The 24,567-nt window shown below is 42.5% G+C and overlaps 1 protein-coding gene across 1 annotated transcript in view; it reads left to right on the forward strand.

Moving 5' to 3' along the window:
* Positions 1-24,567, forward strand: part of SDC2 (syndecan 2) — a 59,944-nt gene that overhangs the window by 25,143 nt on the left and 10,234 nt on the right. The gene's annotated exons all lie outside the window — the stretch shown is intronic.

Genomic DNA, 24,567 nt, shown 5'->3' on the forward strand with positions numbered 1-24,567 from the left:
GCTTTATAAGAGTTTCTTCTTAGTGAATGAAAAGAATTGCAGGTATTTCAGGAATCTATGAATAGCTATTTCATAATAAAACGCTAATAAGAGGGGAGCATTTTTTTCCTGGTAATCTGAGTTTCAAGAAAGGTGAGTACTAAGAGCTCAGTATTATGGCCTCCTGGCTAAAACTTGATACTTCAGCTGTGTAAAAGAAAGCTGTAGTCTTAATGAGATTGTGGAGGGATAAAAATACAGATCCACACTGTGTAGAGTATTTCTCGCCACAGCACCGAGCGAGCCGTGAGGTCTCTTTGTCTAAACCAGAAGTGACAGCAGCGTTGCCTTCAGCATGGCCAGGAGCTAAGGTAGAAGGAGGGGGACTGGGTAAAAAGTCCCATTTGAGTGCCTGTAAAAAGTAAATTACTAAATTACTTGCAAATGCTATAGTATGCTACATGCCCGTTTCTGGTAAGGAGCTTTAAATAATTCTGATTTGGAAAGACATCTTGGGATGACCATTTTACCTTTTAGAAAAGTAGTTCTCCTAGATTTGCTTTGCTTTATATAGTGAATTGTGGTAGCTGCTGTGAGAGCCTTTCAACCTTAATGCCTTCCTTTTAGGAAGTGGTATTGCTAATGGGAAGTTGTACAGATTAGGTTATATCAGTGCCTGGTTTCTATCAAACAGCTTGGCAGGAATTGCTGCATTCTCTGCTAATAGCTTTGGTCCTCTAATGGTGTATCTTTCTAAATGCAATCTCAAATGAAATGCTGTAGTACGACTTTTGTTTCATGACTGTACTTAAGAGTACTGCCTTTAAATCATGGAGGCTTATTGTGCTTTAGTTCACTTATGTTTAATTTTTAAGCAGGGATTCCCTTGAGCTAGGTACTCGGTTTTACTTAAGGCACATAATAAGGTAAGTATCAGATGTGGATAATTGTTTAACGGCCATGGATTTTCACAGTATAATTAAGGTTAATGTTTTCCTAAACTTATTTGGGTTTGTATCTTTTTCAATTAGTGTCCAATCTAAAAGATAGGTTTGTAGGCTACCTCTGCTCTATTTTTTTTTCATTTTTCTAATATGATTTAGTTATTCCTGAGGGGGAGGGGGCAAACCCTCTCTGGTTTGGCTTCAGTGTTTCAGCAACCTATAACCTTAGAGGAATACGCTGAAGCCTGAATTTAGCTAAGCTTTTCTTTTTTCTCTCTCCATCAGTCATAATCAGGAATGGGTTTCCATAATTTAAGGCTCCTTTTTCCAAGGGCAGTAATATCACTTGTGCTGTGTGTTCAACCCACATAAGGCAGGTTTCATTACAGATGCTGAGGAGGGGACATTTCTCAGTCAGTAGTCCCAACAAAATAAAGGTCTTTTTTTTCCTGTCATTAGAAGCAGCCTTAGGTTTTTACTATGGGGGAAAGTTACCCCCAAATAAGTAAGTCTAAATTTCTGTATAGTACTTATGCTGTATCAATTTTGAAAATAATGCTCATTGCTTCCTAAAGTAAGAGACATTTGATTTAATGCTACAGGTTGAAGGCAGTATTGGCAAGACACAGACAAGTCTTGCCTGTATATCTGAAAGCAGTAGAAAAATACAGGTGATGTCTCACTTCACAGGAAAAATGTTAGGCCCAGATGATAGAATTCATTGAGCAAGTTTAAACTGGGAACGTGTTTTCTGTCTTAGAAGGACAGAACATACATAGAGTATGCAGCTTGCTAATGACTTGTAGTTACCTGTAACTGTTGTTATTGCAGCAGTTACACTTCATGTGAAAATCAAGGAAGTTCAGAAGTATATGCAAGTTTTCTAAACTGGATAAGGATAAAAAAAACCCCTTGCTGTCCCCCACAGCCTGTGTTTTGACCCTCAAGCTGTTGTGAGGAGTTTGTGTATTGTTTTCTGTTCCTCACAAGAGGTACTTGTATTTAAAAGAAATTAAAAGCCCCTGTGGGAATGCCTGTCATGTGGGAAGCTGTCAAGGCTTTCTAGCTGTATATGCAGTAAAGCTTACATGTTACTTGCACAAAAGTTAATTGTTCCTATGTTTAACTTAGTCACAGATCTCAAGCATATAAAGGAATTAAAATCTGGGACTTCTCCTTCCTAGGTGGTGGCTGGATTTTGTGAGGGTTTTTTTTGTGTGTGTGTGCATCTTATGTATAGAGCTTTATTTTTTTCTGAAATTGTCCTTTTTATCCCCTTTAGAATTATTGCAATAAAACAAAATGCCTGTTTTTAATAGAAGTGAGTGCAGTATGGAGTACAATCATTCATTTATTTATTATTTTTTTGACTGCCTGTACAAATTGCATTCTACATACCATGCTGCAGTCTGTTAGTAGACAGTCTGATTTATAGTTGAAGAAAAATACCATTGCTAGTGTTTTTGAGAGCTTGGGAAGGAAGGAAATGGGTAGCCTTTCTGGTTAGCTTTCAGTGGAGTGCTCTGAAATGCTTGGCCTTCAGTCAAGAGAACAAAAGCCCTCTTGTTAGTTTATGAGGTTTTGGGGTGTGCCTACACCCTAAAAATGCTGTAGTAGCATTTATTTTGGAAACTTTGTTTGGATCTTTCATCAACACCTTGATGAGCACAGGAGACCTACTATCAGTTCCCCTGCCTGGCCAGTTTCTGGCTTAATCCAGCCAAGAGGGAAATATCAGTAATAATGCATCAGCCTTTGCAAATCCTGCCTGGACCTGCCTGTCTTTCTGGCCTTGAAGAAAGACTGAGAAGTTCATCAAGATCTTCTGCTGATCTCTGTATAAATATGGCTAGTGATCTGCGCAATAAGGAACTCTGGAATTAGAAGATCTACAGGTGTTTTAACAGAGGCAGCTGGTAATGCTTCACTTTGCTGTCTTTGACTGCCCACCTAATAGAGATCCAGTTCAGGATTGCAGCCTGCAAGTCCTTTTTAGTGTCCTTAGAAGACTTGCCTTGGTTTTTCAAAGGGACCACGTGTCTGAGAACTGCTGAAAAGCTACATGTAAATCTGTGCAAATCACCTCATAGCTATGTGAATTGAAATGATAGTAAAGCTTGCTCCAAATCAGAGTGTTTTCTCCAGCTTTTATGCTGTAGGTACAACTAATGTGACATCTTCTAATCCCGTGCCTGTGTCTACAGGTATATGACTGAAAATGGTTTTCTGTGTAGTTGTGGAGCCTAGGGCTGGTGAAAATGCTGATCTCTCACTGCAGAGCCAGGAGAACGCAAGCCTGGTGGGAAGGGTGCCTTCCTCTTTCCCACCATGCCCTCATTAGCTTTTCACCATGGAAAAGGGGAGGAGGATTGTTCCTTCTCCAAGAAGCTGTGACGGCAGTAGCAGCTTGCACTCCCACAGCCTCTGATATGGATGTGTTGGAGGCGGCAGGGGATGGGAGAGCTTAGTGGTTTGTAGGAGAGCTCAACAGGGTGCTGCACAGCTTAGACATGCCCCTTCACTGGTGCAGGAGTGCGGGAGCTGCGTGAGAACACTGGCACGATCAATGTGATCTAACAAGTGAACCTTTATTTCTGTGTTTCCAGTGCAATATATAACCCTCGACCACACCCAATAAATACTGATTGGCCTCATCGCAAATAATCGGCCCATAGTCCAACCCGATTGGCCATATTGCGAGTCATGTTCAAGTCACGTTCACAGATGTTCACACCCATCTTCTTCAAGAATTAAAACTGCGTCATTAATGGCGGCTGTCTCTTCTTCTGCACCTGCAAGGTGTTGATGCCCTCTGCACCGGAAGGTGTTTATGCTTTCCGCAGTTCCCAGCCCAGGCACTCTGGAAAGGTTGGATTGTTCATATGTCCCTTATTTTGTAAATATCCTTCCACACAGGAGCTGTTGATGGTTCTCAGGGTCTTTCCCACAGCTGCAAGGGGAACCACTTTAAGCAACTCTAAATTGTGGTGAGGAAGGCAAAGGTTGGTGTTCTTGATTTTCTAGTTATTAAAAAAATTGTCTAATAGATTTCTGTTACACAGATGCTAGTGTTCTCACTTCTGTAAGCAACAGGTTATTTAAATTTACTTTGAAGGTTCAGGTACTTTATTTTTCCGTGCTTGGCATTTTTAGTTAAAAAAGGCAACCCAAGAGAAAAAGTTCTTGAGTGTGTTTCTTGTGTCTTGTGTAATCGTCTTGCACACATGGGATACAGAAGTCTGCGTTGACATCTGCTGTTGTGAGGAGCGTCTCGGGGTTTGGCCTGGACCTTGTCATCCAAGGAGTTTCTAGGTGGTGTCAGTGGACTCTAGAAGACCTGTTGGGTGACACCCTGGAGCGCTCTCCAAAGCTTGCCCTACTGTGCAGGAGTTGCTGTCACTGAAGGGTGATAAGCCAGGCTTTGCTCGTGTTATATTCAATACCTGTGTATAGGGAGCGTGTGCTGAGATTACAAAGCTGAGCGTTCCAGAGGCGTGCCAAACTTCTGTGCAACCTTCATTCAGTGTCCTTTGTCTTGTATGCCACAGACCGGTCCCTGGTTCGGAGGCAGCCTCCTCCTTCTGCCTGCAACTCCTGCCCTCCCAGCATGGGACAGAGAAGCCAAATTATGCTAACTTTTTGTGCCATTTGAGATACCTTCCGGTTCTGGGAGGTTTGCACAGTTCTGGAAGGTGCAACAGGACCTGCAGGAGGCACATATCCATCTGGAGCAGGAGCTGGGGACAAGGCAGGGTGCCTGAGGCATCTCAAGCAGTGCTACATGCCTATGTTTAGGAAGCTCAACAGGGCTCCCCTGGCTGCAGTGACTAGATTTCCACTGATTAAAATTGGAGTTTAGACACTGAGCTCACGGCAAATGCCTGCCTAAAAGTAGGTGTCTTTGGAGCTGAATCCCTTGTTTTAAGCCTGGCCCTCCAGGAATGGGTTTTAAGTTCTCCATGCTTGCTTGTGTTTTTTTCTCTTTTCCTTTTGCCCTGTTGCTGACAAACAGTGATGGTACTTCAGCTTGGGGCCAGGAAGCATGCCGATATCCTATAATTGCCTCTCAGACGTTAGCAGGGAAGTTGCTTTTGTGTAATTTTCTTGTTTTGTTCTCGGCTTGTTTGTTCCCACAGCCTCCTATTACATTAGGACAATATGTCCCTCTTGGAAGGTTTTCTAAGCCACTGTAAGGTAATTTCATCTTGCTGACCAGGACACCATTGTCTGTAAGTACATTATATGAAGGTATCCAGGGGGTTTTCAAATCGTGTGGGCATTTATCAATAGCCTGGCTTGAAAGAGAAGAAGGTGACACAGGAATAGGAACTGGAGTGCTGTCTTATGCTGAAGGAATAGGTCCTTATTGTCTGCAGGTAGAATAGTTGTACAATTACCAGAAATTTCAAGCACTTTTTAACACAAGCACATCTTGCATTTACAGGTTGGCCTTAGGTCAATTTTTAAGCCATTCTGTAATTTATAGGTATATAATGCACTTTTACGTAGGAAAGAGCTGTGAATTTTGAACTGGTTTGGCTGTTTTCTGTCTCATTGCATGGTAGATATAGGATGTTTAATTTTAAGCCTTAATAGATTACACTTTATTCTTGTTGTGCATGAGAAAAGAAAGTAAAATACACAGTCTGAAAGTTTTACAAACCATTATATCCTTCCAAGATAGCACAGGTCTGAATAGTTCTGTATCTTGTGGATTTTGACTGCTGTATTGCAATGCACCTACTCCTTTGGTTTCCGTTCCTCAAAGTGGCACATAGAAAATCTCGTTTCTAAAGCATTATGTTCAGCATGCGTTCTTCTGCACACACTGGATGGTGCTGAGAAAGGATCTGATATGTGTTACCATTCATTTAATGACTGTACAGGGTAGAAATAACAACTGGAGGAGAGTTGCGGTGCTCCAAGTGTGGAACAATATAACTTTCATAGCAGTCATCAAGTGACTACAAACAGCATAAGAGGTAAAAAGTTTACCTGGAAGAATTTTTTTTGGCACACAGTACTGTGCTAATTAGCCAGCAGAATTGGTTTTCTATATGGGCAGGTCCACACATTTAGTTGCATGATAGTGATGTCTGATTGCTTGTATACTTCAGAGCTGAAATAGCTGCTGTTGTACATGGTCAGAGAGGTACAGCTTCTTCTTGCTGAAAGAACTCTGCAGTCAGGAATTATGCTGTGGTTGCTTTTTTTTCCTTCCTTATAAAGCATCCAGAGAAATGAGTACCCACTGTCCCAGTCCGTGGACGAGTCACCCACTTGGTTGGGTTGTACTGTGTCATTATGAATAAACAGAAGTCTCTTACTGGAACCGTCAGCTGCAAAAGTATGGGTCTGCAGCCTGAAGGCCTGGGGTTTGGGTTTTTTTTTCAGTGCATCTTACGGCAGCACTGAGATACTGAGGTTTCTTTCCGAGTCTCATAAATGTGCTGTTGTCACAGTAATTGTTCCCTTGGAAAATGCAGATGATCTGCTAGCTTTGCAATGTGCCTCTCTACTGTTTTATTCCAAAACTCATTCAGTCCTACTGGAACTTGATGTTATAGGTGCCATTTCAGTGAGAGATTGACTCCCTTGCTTAACTGGTATTGGAAGACTGTTCAGCTGTTAACTGAGGAGTCTGAATTCAGACATAAAATCAGGACTGTGAACAGTCCTCTGGAGAAGTATACTTCTCTTCACTGATGTATAGAAGGACCTTTTAGTCCTAAATTTAGCTAGTCTGAATTGAAGTAAAGTTAGGTGCCTGAAATACACAGTGACTTTCTGTCTTCCCATCTTCTTGGTCTCATCTGAGACTGCTGCTGTATTAAAGCCGTGAATTGGATAATCCAAATTTGAACCAGTGGGTTCAAAATTACAAGTGAAGTCTATTTGTAGTGATTATGCTAATCGTACAGAGATATTGAGAGTGAAATGTGTGTATTACTCTTTGGGGACTCACTTTGATCCTTTACCTCCCTGTGCCAAGCAGCAAGGGACACAGAGAGTAGGAGTAGATGCAGATAACATCGGAAAAGTACTTCAGGCTGATGTTGTGTTTTAGGCTGTGGCACTTTTCATCAGGCCAGCTGAAACCCCCAGCCCATGCAGGAGGCACCATTGAGGTTGGGTGGCTGCCGTCAGCAGCAGAGCTGAGCACTGGTACTGCGAGGAGCAGTGCCCTTTTGCTGGGCTCCTTGTTCTGACCAGCCACTGTGCTGGGCACTCACCGAAAACTCAGAATTTGTTGATGAGTATATACATGGGGCAGGAGCTGCTTTTAAACTAGTTGTCAGCTGAGAGATGTGAAATCAGTGTCTGATATCCCTGTAACAGAGAGCCAATTTCACTTTTTCCACGCGTAATTGAATGATGTAATTTGTGCGTTTGTGGGACAACCTGTCCGCCCACTCCAGATAAAGCAAGGGGCTCTGCCACGTGAAATCCTGGCTTTGGAGAGGGGATGGAGGGGCGAATGTGATATATAAATCACGTGATGGATGTTAGTCATATGCTTTATGTACCATTCAGAGAGCACTGTGCAACAACCTATGCACGACAGAATAAAGGAACATGAAAAGGTTTAGCATTGATCTGCTCTGGAAGCCATATCTTGTGTAAGAGGGATGTCCTGGGCCTGTCGTCGTCCAGCCGGGGAAGGGGGGTAATCTGGGTGTGACTCCATCACAAGGTGCGCTGAGCGTTTGGGAGTACCTGTCTTCATCTCTGTCCTTGCTCCAGCCTGGACCAGGGTGCCCACGTCTCCTTCTTGGCTTTCCCCTGCTTAAGTGGAAACACCTTTAGTTTTCTTGAGCAGGGATGTCAGCTGCTGGCATGCATAGCTTCTGCTGGCAGGGTCCCTGTAGCTCTGACAGGGAGGGATGCTTACATCTTAACTAAAATCTGTCAACACAGATTACATTGTTAAAAGAAGTAAGCCTTTGAATCCCCAACACGACAGTCGTAATCCCACAGTCATTACAACATAAAGCAACAAGTCTGAAAAAGATGTTGAGTTTTATTCTGTTGCTCAGGATGGCTTCAAGCCGGAGCAGCCAAGCTCCATGGGTGGCATGGGACCACAGCTGTGTCCTGTACCCTCTTCTGAGGTGCTGAGGTTTCAAAGAGTGTGAGGATGAGGGCTCTGACAGGATACCCTGCTTTGCTTTGGCAAGCCCTCAGGGTATTTATTGCAATAATGCATTCAGAGGGGAAGTAACATGGCAAATAGCTGCCATAACTGGAGGTTTCACGGTATCTTCTGTGCTTTGCTTTGAAAATACAAGCCTGAGACTTGACATGTGCCAGGATCACAGTGAATGCAGACAGAATCTGTGTTTTATTCCTCTTTAGCGTTGCGGTGTAAACAAGGAGTATGTGCCCTGGGAATTTTTCCAGCCGCTTGCAGAGAAGCAGTAACGGAAGCTCAGCATTGAGACTGATTGATTACTCGCAGATTATAGAGCAGCAATTGCAGACAGTTTTACTGTTTAAACACTGCTTGGTATTAAACCACTTTTATAGCAGGCTGGAAAGGCAGATGTCCGTTTAATCTGTTTGGCTCCTTCAGCGCTGCATAATGTAATGAATGACAACCTTCTCCAGCAAAATGGAAGCCTTCAGTTGTGTGATCCAGTGGAGAAGACTTGGAAGTGAGGGAGAAGCTTGCTCCTCTTAGTGATTCTTTTGGTGAATGTGAGCTTGAACTTTCAGATGATAGGGCTGATTATAAATTGGTAATAAGATATGATATATCCTAGGATATATAGGATACTGTATATCCTGGTCATAAATCAATAATAGGATATTAAGTTGATTTCCTAAGACAGTATAAGGTGAAGAAGTGGTGTGAGGTATCCTAAACTATGCCTTTATTTGAATCTTGTGATTGGTTTAAAAAAGAAAAGACAAAAAAAGCAGTACTATTGCAGCCCATCCCAAACAATATGTACTGAGGTTTTGTTGTCAAATCGGTAAGTGCCACTTTTACCCTTTCTTCAGCAAACACTGAAGTACTGCAGTTGACTGTTACAAAACGAAGCACTCCCCATGTTACCTCTGAATGATGGCTGTAATGAGTGCAGAGAGTGGTATAGCACAACCCCCTTTCATCCTCACAAAATGGGATTTCGAAAAACCAGGCCCCGTTGCCTGGTGAGTGCTAGCTGGACTTGCTACAGAGCCGGCACAAAGTGGGCTGGGAGAAGTTAACGTCCAGCGGGCGCGTGCCCGGGGACAGCTTGCTGGAAACTTCTCCTTAGGTTTCTGATGACAAAATGAGGTTTTTCACTCTGAATGCAAATGGTGTGCCGCTTCAAACTGGCCCTACTGGGAAAGTAATGAAGAAAACACCGCATTGTCTCTAAAGGCAGGCTGCGGCTTGCCTGGAGGGTCGCCTTTGGCTCCTGTGCCGTTTGCTGCCTGCCCGAAGCCGGCGGCTGCCGAGCCGGTGCATGAGGAGCAGCAGCGTTCCCGGGGTCCGGTGGCTGCTGGTGCCATGGGCGGCAGGGTAGGTGGGACAGACCCTGCCCTCTCCCTCTTGCTCCATGGCCTGCCGTAGAAGATGGAGTGACCTCCAAAGCAGGTTTCAATAATACTAGATTTGCAGGGCGTGGCCTGGTCTTTCTTTTTGAAATTGTAAACACCATGAAGGACATGGTGTTTGAGCAGAAAACAAAGAGCGAGTCCTGGCTTTCCGGCAGGCTTTGTGGTGGATGGGGCTGTTGGCAGAGCCCTCACTTTGCCCTTACCCTGGTAAATGAAAACTGGGCCGTTATGCCACAGCTTCGTGCTGTCTTTTGGGGGGTTTATGTCACTTTTTTGGTGTACTTCTTCATAACTGTTTATATTTTTCCCCTTCAGACTGATTTTAAAAGAATGAAATGGAGGCTTGTTAAGCCTTTCAGTTGCATAACGTGCTGTATCTGAGCTGTAAGCCAGTAGTAATCTGCTCTCCCAGGCCATCAGAGGCTTCCCCAGGAGACTGCAGCACAGACCTACGTGTGTGCGCACGTAACTAATGGAGGAAAGGCCGCCCCTGCCAGGAGCTGGACCAGGGCCTTTAGTCTCCAGAAGTGCTCTGTCAGGCTGTTAAGAGAGCAGTTTCAGCACAGCAAACTCTTGAGGTACCAGTTTATCTCAATAAGCCAATTTTTCTGCCAGTGAAGTGCAGATATGTATTTCACTGGATGAGCATCGTTAGCTTTTGTGGGATATGTCCAGTATGGACTCATTTTTTTAAAGAAATTAAATGAGCTGATGACTGCTTTATCAAAATGCCAGTACCTATTGTGTTCTTTTGCCTAATGGTCTTTGTTTATCATGTCGTTGTGAAGTTCGATGAACTTCTCAATGACATTTATGAAGAGACGTCAGCTACTGACATGAATTGAGTTTTCAGCAGAAACAGTCTTTACCTTCTCAGTTCTCAAATGCTGTCATCATCTGCCTTCATTCAATTATTGTCCCTGAAAATGTCATATGAAAGTATCTTTCTGATCCCTTCCGTCTGGTCAAAGCGAATAAAAAATTACTGCTTGCCATGATGTACCATGTTTCAATTGCCTTCTTACAGTTGTCTTCCCCAACATGCCATTAAAAGCTGCCTCCATTTGTATTATTTGCGTAACTGTATTTATTGACAAGTTATTGATCTAATTTGCTCATGTATGTTTATCAGAAAACCTGATTGAAACACTTCATGACCTGCCTTGTGAGGAGAGGTTTATTCTTGATCAAAATGTCTAATTTGAGAAGAACTTAAATACAACATTATTGTGTGATAGAAAACTCCTCTATGCTTTCTACTAAAACCACATTACAGGCACGTTCTTCTACGTAGGTGTATAGATGCGTATGTTAAAATGTTGCTTCGTGTCGCATTGCTCTCATTTGACTGCTCTGTTTTCTTAGATATACATATGCAAGTCTACTAGTAATGTTGCAAAACTGTTCTGTGTTGTCTTGCTGTGGCAGATCTGAATGTCTTGCTCTATAGTCTCCCTAAGCAGAGTCTTTACACCTTCCCTCTTTGTCCTTGTTTTTTTTTTATTTTCCCAGAGCCCAGGGAGGTGAGCAGGTTTGTGCGAGGTCAGGTCTATTACACTGCTGATATCCATAACACTTAGGCTGATGAAACCACTTTTTGCTTGTTCTGTTTCCAAGTGACCCTTTTACTGAAGCAAACAAATGGGAACTAAGAAGCTTTCTAATGCCGTCAGTGTAGCAACCTTTTTTATTGCTTGCAGAGAAAAACCTGTGGTTTGAATTAAACTTTTGTTATTAATCTGGGGATAGACTTGTAAAGTGCAATTGCTTTGGACGTATCTGCAATGAAACCTTAAGAGAATTTGTTCGTTTGATTGACGGCTATATGGACAGATTATGTGCTGTATTTTTGAAGCAGAACTGTTGGAAATAAGGTGTGGATAATTGGAATACATTCATGCTTTATCTAGAATAACTCGGGGTTGACAGGTTACTTACCCATTGTGTCCACTATTTTTGCCAACACTTAACCATGTTAAATAGCACAGGCATGCCAGTGATGAATTAGTTGCTTCCATAAGACATGGCTTAAAATGTGTTTTTGTGGTACTTGTAAACTTTACTGAATTGATAACGTAGAAAACAACTATTCTTTCCATTCAGTCCGCAAGGTACAGGTTTAACAAGGAAATGGGAAAGGTGATCTAACATCCAGAAATAAAATATCACTAGCAGAGATTTTGTGAACTCAATTTGTATCAGTTTAAATATCTTTGTTTTAGCCTTCTCCCTGGGCAGCTTCCTCTGTATGTCTTGGCCCTTAGCTGAGAGTCTAGTTATCAAGTGTGATACAGAAGTTAGTATTGAATCTAAATCTCTCTGTGCCTGTGTGGGCTGTCAGTTGAGTACATTTTATAGCATGCCCTTGGATTAAAACAGGGTAGGTCTTAGTAGTCCTGATGACACCAAGGAGTGGTATGGGTCACTGGCCACACAAGCTTTCAGGATATGAAACTTCAAAGTAAAAGGATGAGCAAGAGTTGCTTCCCCAAACAGGATCACGCTATAAATGTTTTTGATAAGTAGGAAAGTAGAAAAAGCATGGATATGGCTGCTTGACTGTGGCTATTCATGTTACAATCCAAGGAAGACTGCTGCTGTGCTAGCACTGGCATTCTTGGTTGATACCTCCAGGCACAAGCCTGCAGAAGACCATGAGATTGCTTTTTGATGTGTGCGGATATGTGTCAGGTTGAAGTTTACTTTTCCTACCATGATCCTCAAGCTGGAGACCTTTATCTGATAAGCAACTTAAAAATAAAGCAGAGTGTTTGGTTTTTGAGTTTGGAGTATGAGGAATTTACCTTTCTTTTTCTTCTTCTCTTCCTTACCTCCCAAGCCAGGCGGTGTGTTTTCTTACTCAGTAGATAAATACACTTGCTAGCTTCTGTTTCTGTACGATATATATATATATATCTAAAAGTGCCAACAAGGCACAAGGAAGCGTGCGTGTTAAATAGCATAGTCCTGAAAATATGGGGATTTGGTCTGTTTTGTCTGCTGTACGTTCACATTGCTCCCTCTCAGGAGGTGGCTTACGTGCACAGCCAGATTCCTGGCAGCAGGGCAGTGATCTGTAGGATATTAGAATCATATCAGGAAAGTGGAGAAAAAAGAAATAGAAAGGGGACTTGACAGACCTCTTTCTGGTTTCTGCTTAATACCTCCCCGTTTTGTGCTATATTGTAAGCAGTGCTTTAGCAGTAATACAGCAAAGCCTAACAAAGAGACTTGCTTGCTGGCAGAAAGTTGCTTAAAATAACTTACCGAGGATAAAGAGTCTGCCCAGGTCAATAATGCTGTGAAATCCTCAATGTGTAACAGCTCCAGGAGGTTTTGTAGGCATATGGATTTTTAAAAGCTTTAGACCGTTGATAAGGCAGTAGAGGTTGTAGAGTGCTGCTGACCTTGTATTGATGGTGGTGGGACAGTTTTATGAAGATTTGGAATTTGGCTATAGAAGTACTGAAATCTTGGTTCCCTTCAGCAGAACTCTGAATGTGAATGTTAGAAAGAAAGGGTTGTTCTTTGTTAACAGATATTTAATACCATTAAGAGTCTTTGTTGTATTTAGCTCTTTAGTCAGATCTATGGCTGTTAAAAATGCTGCCAAACCTAGCTTGCTTGCCTTTAAATCAAGAGAAGCTGATTTATCAACTACAGAGTGATTTATCCCTACCTTCATTATGACTGTAATTCTTTTGGTTCTAGTTTTATGTAGTGCTTTTTTAAAACAGGGGAAAGGGGCAGGAGCTGGGGTTGTGATGGGGATGGGATCTCAGGTGTCAGCCTTTCTACTGCTTGTGGAGTAACTCCTTTATGTTAGTGTACCTTATACTGTACGGTTTCAGCTTGATGCTTTCTATGTACATTTGTGGGTTTTTTTAAAAGCAGACCTATTTAGATGGTTCTTCTCAGAAATACGAATGCATGTTAATTATTAAAGGTGTGCAGAAGTGTCTTACAGCAGGTATGGAGGCTTATGGCAGACTGCCTCACCGAGGCTCTGCCTCGTTTTCTCTTGCTGTACAGTTGATACGGGGTCAGCCAACTTCAAAACCATGTAGGGAGAAATTCCTAACAATATAGTTCAAATTCTCTTTTAGTGGTTTTGCTCAGTATATCCATCTAGTTTCTGAATGCAACCCTGGGCTGTATTTGTCTTCAGAAGAAATTGTCTCCTGGATTCCCTTGCCCAGTCCGCCGGGCGCTGCAAGCCCTAGAGAGCCGCCAGGAGAGTCAAAGGCAGAGGGAGGGCAGGAGGGAAAATCCTTCTTTCCTGCCTCGGCCCCACCTGCTTAGGAAGTTGGCTGGCGCTACAGGCAGGGTGCTGTGTCCACTGCCAGCCCAACCTGTCTGTTATCTTTGGCTGGGGAGTCAGGCGGATTTGCATCGGTGATGCACGGTTGCTTCTCCCTGGTGGAAAGAAGGGGAGTTGTGCCTGAAGGGCCGTGTGCCAGACAGAAGACTGCTCCTGAAGCCACATAGCCTGTACAAGCCACCGTATCTCTGATTTCACTCAGCTGCTTTTATAGTAGAAGTTATCAGAGTGATGTTCTATCCCATCTGAAGTAAACTCATTTCTTATCTTTGTATGCGTCAAAGAGGATATGAACACCAAGCCTTTGTAGCAAAAATTCAGTTAAGTACGATGGGATCAGAGTGTCTAATCCAACAACTTAATCTTATAGACCAGTATGATGAGTGGGAGTTGGCACCAGGAAACAGCCATAAGTCATCTTTGTTGTCTTACTGTTTGAGGATCTGGGATATGAAGATGTATCTCACAAGGATGTACCTGGTCTCTTAATGCTTTCTGTGTTTGCTTTCTCTGTCTGAGAAGACTATACCAGTGGAAAGAGTAGCAGTGATACCATTTATCCTTTTGGCTGCAGAGATTATGGCTTCTGACATGATTTAAACAAGTTTGGGATTTAACCAGTGCTTTTCCTGCCAAAGGTCAAATTAAGTTCTGTGCTTCCAACCACCACACAACAAGTTGGAAGTAGTTACCTGAATAAATGGAAGTAATGATCGGTTTTGTGGACTGGAGAAAGAAGTCAGCATGTGCAGCACATTCTGCTGGCTAACGCAAAGTTCACATTGATCTGCAGTTCAGTTTGCATTTTGCATCATTAGTAGCAGTTTTGAGCAGAAAATCTTATCTATCAGCACCCAAAGTAGTATAAAGATGATGGTTTGGGGTTTTTTGTTTGTTTGTTGGGGGTTTTTTAAGATATTTGTTTAAAGGGTGATTCTTTCCTCTCGTGTTGAGTGCACAGCATGCATGTTCTGTTGTAATGAAACTGAGAGTCCTGGTACAAAGGTGTTTCAATTAAGCATACTTAAAGCTTATTTGAGCTCTACTTTCCTTAAGTATCTAGTGAACTTGCGATATGAATGTGTTACCACCAACATTCATCTCAGTTCTAGAGGATCCAGTATTCTTCTTCATTTAGAGCAGTTTATGACCATCTTCTGAAATAGGTTTCATGTGTTTATGGGAGGGAAGTTCCTTCAACTAATTGCTACAATAGCACACAACTTCAAAAAGGTCAAACAGATTTTTAGATCTACTGGTGGCCATTTTTCCCCCTGTGGGGAGCTTTGGTGGGATGTCACCAAGAGTCTGCTGGCTGCAGGTGGCAAACGGAAGCATCCACTGAGAGATTCATGGACTTTGTTGTTCAACAAGCAAGTCTGTATTGAATAACAGATTATGCATTCAAGAACTGGAAATGCACATGCCTTAAGCTGTGAAGGCTGATTCCTCCTCACCTTTGACAAACTTCAGTTGTCATACAAAACCTTTGGTAGTAATATTTAGTTGGTGCTTAATGAAACTTTAATAGTATAGTTGGTTTATACATAAATTCCCTGTTTATGCAAAAGGAATGCAATTGATTGAGACAGTGTATTGCCAATTCTTGCTACTAATGGCAAAAATATCTTAATTTAGATGATTTTATGTTAGTTGATTCTGGGTTCCTCACATGGGGAGAATTTTTGTTGAAATCCATGGACTGGAAAGCAATCAATATGGGGCTTTTGAAACTGGTGGAGGTTTGCAGTACTCCCACTACGATTGATTATAGCTGCTTTTGTAGGGCTTTAAAAAGAACAATCTGTATTAAAAACATCATTCTTTGGTATGAGATTGAACAGCTCCAAATAGGTTTCCATGGGGGCTGCCCTGCAATTTGACCACTTCAAGGGATTGCAGTAATCACCAGTGGGCCAGGGCAGCGAGACAGAGGGAAGGCTATTAGGTGGGGAGTTATTGGCATGCATGCCAAAGAGGTTACCCTGGCAGCTTTAATCATTTGTCCACATTCTCAAGAGGAGGGAGGAAAATATAAGCGTTAGTTCTTCTGACTGATTAGGAAGAAGGATCAGTAAAGCATGAAAGGAGAAGTGAGGTGTGTGTGGAAGAGCCAGTGCACGTTAGATTTAAAAGCACTGACTGAGGCAGGTACATGTAGTTATGACCTCTCTACCGAAAGCTACCTGCTTCCCCCATTACTGCCAGACTTGTGGCTGGTGATTCAAAGACAGGCTAACCTCTTCATTCAGCATTTCAAAGGAGCACATTTAGCTTCTTGGTCACGGCTGTGTCTTAAATTTAACCTGTCTGCACATGGTCTGTTATGTCCTTAAAAAACTGATCAGCATTTTGAGCTGTGACAATGATTTGCATGGTGGTTTTGATTCTATTTTTGGTGAAACTGATGGGTGCTTTTTGGAAAACGTGCGGAAAATTGCTATGCTAATTGAGATAAATCAATCCGTGATGCACATTGCTGGCTGCTGGCTGCTGGCTTCTGGTGCTGTTTCGCCTGCACATTGCCCTTTAATATTTCAGTCTGGAGTAGCGCTTCGGAAGCTGATTCAGCTGTACCCCTTCTAAAATAGTTTCCCTGTTGTATCGTGCCTGCGTCAAAGGCAGAGTTGAAGAATAAACTGTTCTTTACACTGATTGATGGCTTGGCATGAAAGCTGAAAGGGCTTTGAATCTTTTAATTTTGGGATTCCCAGAGAAACTTTGGTATCAAACTTCTGCTTTTACGTGGGAAATGAGAATTGCTGTGTACTGTACCTTGCCTGTTAGGCAGTTTTGAGGTTTTTAAGGTAAAGGAGACAACTGAACTGCAGTGTCCAATTCTGGGTTTCATGTACAGGGAGAGAAAGACCTGTTGGTGCGGAGTCAGGGAATGTGATAGAATGTCAAATCAGGGGGTTCATATAAACAGCATAGCAGTACTGTTTGCTTGGGTCGGCGTATCAGATTTGCCCTGCCCCTCTATCGTTCCTAAGTAACCATTCTAAAGTTGGAGTAAATTTATGTGGTCATTGGATTAGGAAGGTCCCATGGTCCAATCCTGTAGCCTATGTGGAGGTGATCTGACCATGCAGCTCCCCAGCTGTAGGTCAAGGGAAGGACCAATGGGGCTGGTCCTCTCTTGAGCGTGGGTTTTCAGCATGAGCTGAAACTTTCATTGCTGGAGAAAGAAAATAAAATGCTAGTTTCATATCCTGTGATCCAGGTAGCTTTTACTTGCTGAGTTGTGGGATGCGGCTGTGGTACTTCTGAGGAGACTCTGCCCAGGTGAAGAAGTGCTTTTCACTGGGGTGTAGCAGTGGCAGAGATCCACAGAGGTAAAGGTTTGTTGTTCCAGAAATTCAGTGTAACTGAATGAAGGGGTAGGTATCTTCTGCAGGGTAGATGATGAAGGCATTTTTTTGTAGGGGCAGACCCAACTATGGTCTCTCTCAGCTAGCAGTCTTTTAGTACTACTTTGCATGGTCTTGAGCCTAGTTGTATAGCCCAGGAGAGCTGTTAGGTAATTGATGAAGATCTCTTTTTGCTCATTGACTAAATATCTATTGTAGCTGGAGAGCATGGAGCAAGTTGTTTGATCTGTCCTTCATCACAAATTGTGCCATTGGTACTTGTGTGTAGGGATAAAAGCTCTGCTTGATCTTGCTGATGGGCTTGCTTGGCTCCCTCCTGCACCTTCATACAGCAACCTCTGTCCCACCCAGGGCAACACAGTTTCTGGACAAGGGATTAGATTAGTAGAGTAACGTTTGGTCTCCATGTGCATCTAGTAGATAAATGATGCACAACTGCAAATCAGACTCCGTGAAAAGAAGTGGAAAGATAAAAGCTTTCTCGATTAGAATTTACCTCAAACAGGCCAGAACTTTAGAGGACATTTATCTTTCTCCTCAAGGCAGGACAAGACTCGGCTCCACAGCTGTAAACAGGCCAAAGACCCATTATAGAGATCTGTGAGTCTTTATAATTGGAAGAAAAACATTTTCAATTAAGTTTTAACAAGTTCTCCTGTTATCGTTTTAAGTTCTGTTATCACATGATATACCATACGGCATGTAATTACACATTAGGAGATGTTTCTAAAGGCACAGATGACTGTTAGAAAACAGGCACATGAGTTTCTATGACTTCGTGAAGAGTGTGAGCTTAAATCTATCAACTGCAGTGAAGTAATTTCTTTGGTGTGTGGCTGTATGTGAACAGTAGCTGATGTGGCAGGGGCTTGTTGGTGTCTCCTTACCCCAGGGGGTTCTTTGCCTTGGAGTGTTTCCTTGTGAGCACCATGGATGCAGTGTATTTTCGTTAGTGCAAGCCATGACATAGACTGCTGAAATGTCTGACACCGGCAAGAGTTGTTTTATTAATGCCATCCCTGTCAAATACGCCTCTGTTTTGGTAATTAGTCTGGCGTAACAGACTGTGCACATCTTAAAAGCCAGCATATTTTGACTCTTGGCTCTGACATGAGGCAATCTCTGTAAATCAGTTCTTTTGGTACACTCCTCTATTGTTGAATGCTAGCGGTAGTAGAAGTAGTTTGCAGTACTTGTGTTTATTTTGGGCTCTCTGCCTTTCCTCGGCAGCTACGAGCGGTCAAACCCTTTCTTTATCTGCTTTGAGAGATTGGAGGCCTAAAGCTGTAGTTTTGTGCAGCATCAGGAAGTTCTTCTGCGTGAGGTACAAGGAGCGTGAATAATCTTTCTGGCATGTGCTCCAGCCACGGTAGTGGCTCTGTGCTGCACCAGACAGGGTGTCAGCCTGCCGCGCTGCTGCCGGCACTGGCGTCGTCCCCACGGGCAAACGCCCGACTTACAACACTAGTAGGGACACCCATACGAAGCTAATTTACTCTTCCACCCTTACCTGAAGAAGGGCAGCAAATGTCCTCTAAGATTTTAAAAATACCTGTGGAAATGATCTTTCCAGAATGAGTCATGACAAGCAAAGCTTGTTATTTAATTGGCCAATGCCAGCGGTAGCGGAGGCAGTGGCTTTTGCAAATTCAGTCCAGGCAGTTCCCATCACGAGGCTTGTTTTCACACTGGGCACATGGATGAACAGGAGGACTGGCACAGAAAGGCAGCAGCCTTGGGGAGTGCTTGGAAGGGTTTAAACCATTCCAAGCTAAAACTGGGAGATGGTAACCGTGTCAAAATTATTTGGGGGAAAAGAGCAATGCAGATATTGGCTCCTGTATGAAACCCTTGCACTCACACTTGGAAAATTCACTCTGGGGCCTGTTACAGAAATAGTATTTTTCCTGGGATCCCAATTACCCAGACTGGTGTACGGCAGCTTTTCTGCAGCCACTCCACTAACATCACCATTGTGCAGGCAGTACAGTTTGTCCAAGGAAGAAAATGGGGAGTCCTTAGAGGGTTGTGCTTGAGTTACATCACTAGTTATTAGTGTCTTATTTCTCAAACAATCCCACAACTGCCCACCACCATGCCTCCTACCACCACTTCTGCTGAAGGCCCCACTGCAGGTGGCACAGTGCACCGAGGTGAGGTTTGCTGGGAAGAGTCCGATAGTCCTTAAAAATGGTCATCACACCTTGAAAGGAAATAGTGGGGACTGCTTCTCTCCTTTTCTTCTATGCCCAGCTGTAGGGCATATCAGTGAAAGGAAAGAAAGGCATCTATACTAAGACAATTAGTGGTAAACATGCCTCGTAACAGAAAATCCTCCTTCAAAATTATGTGTTTGTAGCAGAGTACATGTGGGCAGCATAGGGATGTGCGGGCTGAAGGAGGTCGATGAACACTGTCAAAGCCAGCAAAGGCTCATCTTTGAAAACCAGTAACACGATGAGAAATGGAAGGTGAATGCTCTTTCGGTTATCACATTTCTCTGGGAAAACCTAGTGCTTTGAGGTGTCAATCTGATTTTCAAGTTTTGCGCTGTGGAATTTTTTTGTTTAAAATCATGATTTTTATTCCTGGACAAGGTTAGCGAACTGTTAATGGGACAGTCTCACCAGTGAAATTGCTTTCCTAGTGTGATGAGGGAAAGCAAAGAAATGGTGAACAATGATAGCAAGACACCTGCCAGCTTCAGGGTCAGCAATGCTGAGGTCTGTTAGGACTAACTCCTGTTGGGTGGCTGATCATAGTTTCTTTTGCAGGAAGCCTAGAGAGAAATACAGCTTCTCCTTCACATAACTTCCTTTTCTCCAGCCTTCAATGGGAGTCTCTGCAGTGGCCCTTGGGTTTTAGATGAATGCATTCAGGTAGTTAGCTTTCTGAAAGCATAGTGTATATGAAGAATACATCACTTCAGTGATCTCGGACTCGCCAGCTGAAAATGCTTTTATGCAAACACTAATAGAACAGCACGATCTATCTAAATAGAAGAGGAAAATCTGTTTCCTTTCTCCTTCTTATGTATAAGATCTCTGCCTAATCAACAGCTGTAATGCTTGCAAATTTTCAGAGCCTTCTGGCTTGGCTTAGATATTTGGGACGTAACATCACTTTTAAAATATTAGTCTTTGGTTCCGTGCATACTAAATGGGTTACATCTAAAAGACTTCCATCTGCAGAAAAAGGCAGGCGATGTACCATTAATAACCCAGCTGCAAACCTCAAATTCTCTGTCCCATACATATACCCAAAAAGGCAGGGAACAGAAATTTGAGTGCATCTGTAAGTAATAAAACGTTTCCTTCCATATGTCAATTACTCGTTGCTTTTCTGCCTGAGTTTCAAATAACCACAACAGACATGATAGACATTACTTCTTCATTGCTCCTCACACCAGCTTTCTTGGCTTCATCGACATGGCATAAAAGTCTTTAATGTCTTATTCCTAAATCATCCCCATGTAATGGGAGGACTGACTGTAACAGCAGCACTGGAAAAGGAATGGCTATGACACAGCACTTTGTACCTTTTTTTTTTACCTGAAGTGTGCTGCCGTCCTTTCCCAACCCTCCTGTTGTCTGGAGATTGTTTTTATTTTTTTGCCGTTGTAATTTGGATGAATGAATTATGCCTTTCCTGAGATGATGAGTCAGAAAAACCTTTTTTGCTTTGTTTCCTCTCTCATTTAGTGTCAGAATGAGGGTTTTTTAAAAATATGTCCTGGATGATCTAAATTTATTAAATTAAAAATAATTTGAAATGTAACCTTTAGTAAAATAAAGACTTTGAGATTTCATATTCAACATATAACTGGTATGGGAATATCTTTTATCTAGTACTTAGTGGGTGCTAATCTACATTACATCCATGAGATTTAGATTTATGCCAGTGTAGTCAATAACCAGACAGGAATCAGTGATCATTGGCATGTAGCATGTGAAGTATTTAGGTCACAGGATTTTGCAGCATTATATTCTTGGAATAAAAACGTAAGGGGGATAACAATGATGGACGAGAATGCAATCTCTGTCAAGAGGTAACGAGCGGTTTTTGTGGCTTCAGGGCCAGATTAAAGGACCGATAACAGAGACATCCTTGCCTGGTGTTCCTGCCATTTTAATAGATCTGAAAATAAGGCTGTTACATAAAAGTGACATGAGGGCCCTCATTTCAATTGTTAGCCATAGGAAATAGTCCCTTAAATATTTGGCCTTTATAATAACTACAATTAGATTTATGGAGTTAGAACTTGCAAAATTTTTTATTTTTGCTCCTAAGAATATTGAGGTGCTAGTACAGACCTTTTTCTGTCCGACCCCGCTGAAAATAGGCTTGTTTTTCCAATGTATCTTTTGTGAACACCCTGAAAGTAGTCCATGGGCCGCAATGGATTCCCAGCTGACAGGCGAGAAAACATTTTGAGAGCAAATACTAAATCAACTTTATTTTTACATAGCATAAAATTGCAAAGCATTTGATACTCACTTAAGCACCATGAAGTATTCTTTTTTTTTTTTTTAATAACGGTCTCTCATTTTCCTAAGCTTAATCTTCGTGGAAATATTTTTAATGGCTGTGCATTTTTTTTTAACTGTTGGGCTTTTCTTTTTTATTCTTAACCTGAAGGCAGTTTGCATTCCAAGTGGCCTAAGGCAACTACATGCTTCTGAGCAACTGGGGAAAGAGGTGCAAGCTGTGAGTGTAGAGGGGGTGCCCCCACCCCAAGTCCACTAGCCAGCTTGCAATGAGAGTCTGTTTGCGGACAGTGCAATGCGTTTATCTCTGCAAATGCCTGGGGATTTTTAAGATCGAGTATGCTTCTTTGTGCCTTTGGTGTGAACGGGTGCTCACGTCCTGCCCAAGTTCCACTAGACAAGAATCATTCATACTGGAAACTGGCTGAAGGAAGGGGCTCTGCCCAGAGAAACTGCAGAGCATCTTCCTCAGATGGAACTCGATGTTTGATCTGAATGTATTTGGGGTTCACTGTACCATATATTTCTCCCTATAGTAAATATTGTGCTGGATCTGTAAGACTGTGGGGAATAGTTTTCTCATTCTGATGGAGTTGTGCCATCCACAATACTAGATATTAAATAGTGTTTCACATTGTATCCTTTGCCTCCCCAGAATAGAATACAATGGATGCTCAAATTGCTGCTGAAAGCTGCCCAGGCTTTTCTTCCATTTCTCTTCCTCTGTTTTCAGCTGGTTTAAATCTTGAGAACATCACAGCATAGCCAGAAATGAAAGCTTTTGGCAGCTGAAAAGCCATAATTCATTGGAAAAAAGGGAGTGAATATAATGGTGGGGAGCCTGGCTGACCAGCCGCTTGCAGCTTGGGCTGGGTTGGGTTAGCTGCTCAGCTGTCTTACAAAAACTGAATCTTTGGAAGAACTGTCAGGGATCATTTCTGTGTTCTCTGAGGCTGGAAGGAGCAAGAAAATGAGGTTGTTGGTTTTGGGTGGGGAGGGGGGCGGGTGTTGGACTTTTGTTTGGTTTTTTGAATTCCACTAAGTTTGCTTCTGCTGTAGACAGAAGTGGGAAATGGCCTAGGAAATAAATTGATTGGTAAGTTCAGATTTTTACTCAACACTAAAAATTCTGGGCAGGGATGTGCGATGCATCTGTTCTCATGCAGACTAGTTTTCCTTCACTCATGTTTGCATACTCGGGCTGTTTCTCAGCTGTTGCCAAATGCTGTTGGCAATTTCCAATGTTAGGAAATTTCTCCAGGTAGGTCTTCAATTTTTTTTCCCAGTTTGGCATTGGGTAGCATTTACTGCCTCTGATACCTTTTGAATATTGTATGTATTTTCTGTACTCATGGTCAGCCACCTGCATTTCCTTTTAAATATGTTTTGTTTTTTCCTGCCTCATATTGAGGAGTGAGCTGTTTTGTACCATGATTGTGGCTGAAAGTAAAATAGGGTGAAGTAGCTTGGTCCGTTGTGGCAGCCTGATCAACAGCAGGATCTTTGTCCCGTGACAGGGAGTTGTTTTCCTGGACAGAAACAGTCTCAGCTGCATCTTAATTACAATACCACCTATACACCTACCGAGGTACTTCAGGCCTTCCTTTGGAGACATCTTTTAAAGGAATTAAGTCATTTGATGGTGACCACGCATCGTCTTGAATTTCTGTTTCGGACTGCAGCCAGTTCCAGGTAGACCGTGTGAACTAGCAGCAGCAGCAGAGAGCAGGCCTTTTGTAAACCTATTTTAAAAACAGGGCCTCATTTCCCCCACGTATCCCACAGGTAAAAGCTGGCGTAGCAAGAGTAGATTTTGACCAAGTATTGTGTTGTTTTTCTTTTCCTCTGTAGAAGAAAAACAGGGTAACACTGCTTTTATTCAGAGCTGTTCAGAGAAATGTTATGTACCCCCAGTGCAAAGGTCTTTTACTCTGAAATACTCTAATAATCAGGATGGCATTTCTGCTTTCCATGAGGAATCATTTTTTATTGTAGATCAATCTGAAGAGCAGTTTTCTGCTGTGAAGAAGCTTGGAACAAGAATCCATTGCCAAAAACCTCCTATAAAAAGTCACAAATGTCTTCAACAGTATTTTTTAGACCTCTGGGAAAAAATTTACCTTGGAAAGCCAGATGTGCATACAGGAGTTTTGCATACAGGAGTTTTGCATACAGGAGTTGTCCCTTTCACAGTTTGGTACCCTTTTAGGAATGCTACAGTGAATGTTGGGTAGAACAAAATGAGCAATCAATGCCATACAGTAAAAAAGTAAGGTGGAAACCCTTGGGACTCAGAGCAGCAGGTTTGGTTGCTTATATAAGACACAGAACAGATGCATTTTGGTGTAGCATTTTGGTATTGATAATGACTTAAAACGCCATTTGCTGCAACTGTTGTACTTTTTTCAACAAGTTGTGGCAAATGGGCATTCACATAAATGCTGGTAAAAGTAATAGTAGTAACAGTACCAGGTACCTTCTCAGTCATCAAAGATACATGGCTCCTCTAAGGAAGTTTGTGCTCTGTTGAGAAAGTGCGAACTGCTGTGGAGGAAGTTGTGGCTGCCCCCTCCCTGGCAGTGTTCAGGGCCAGGCTGGATGGGGCTTTGAGCAACCTGATCTGGTGGAAGGTGTCCCTGCCCATGGCAGGGGGGTTGGAACTAGATGAGCTTTAAGGACCTTTCCAAGCCGAACCATTCTATGATTCTATGATTCTAGTCTTTCAAAGCCTGAATTGTTGATCTAAAAGGATGACTTGATACCTTGTTGTATTATCAGCTCATTTTAGCAGAATCTCTCTTTAGCGGGGAAATACTTGCAGGCATTAAAATGTGGTGAAAGTCACAAGAAGCCAAGTTTTCAGCCTGTTAAAGGTACAGCCAAAATTTAGGAGAGATGTGTTCATTTAGAAATTG

This window comes from Leptosomus discolor, chromosome 5, assembly GCF_034619465.1.
Source record: "Leptosomus discolor isolate bLepDis1 chromosome 5, bLepDis1.hap2, whole genome shotgun sequence".
Lineage (NCBI taxonomy): Eukaryota > Metazoa > Chordata > Aves > Leptosomiformes > Leptosomidae > Leptosomus > Leptosomus discolor.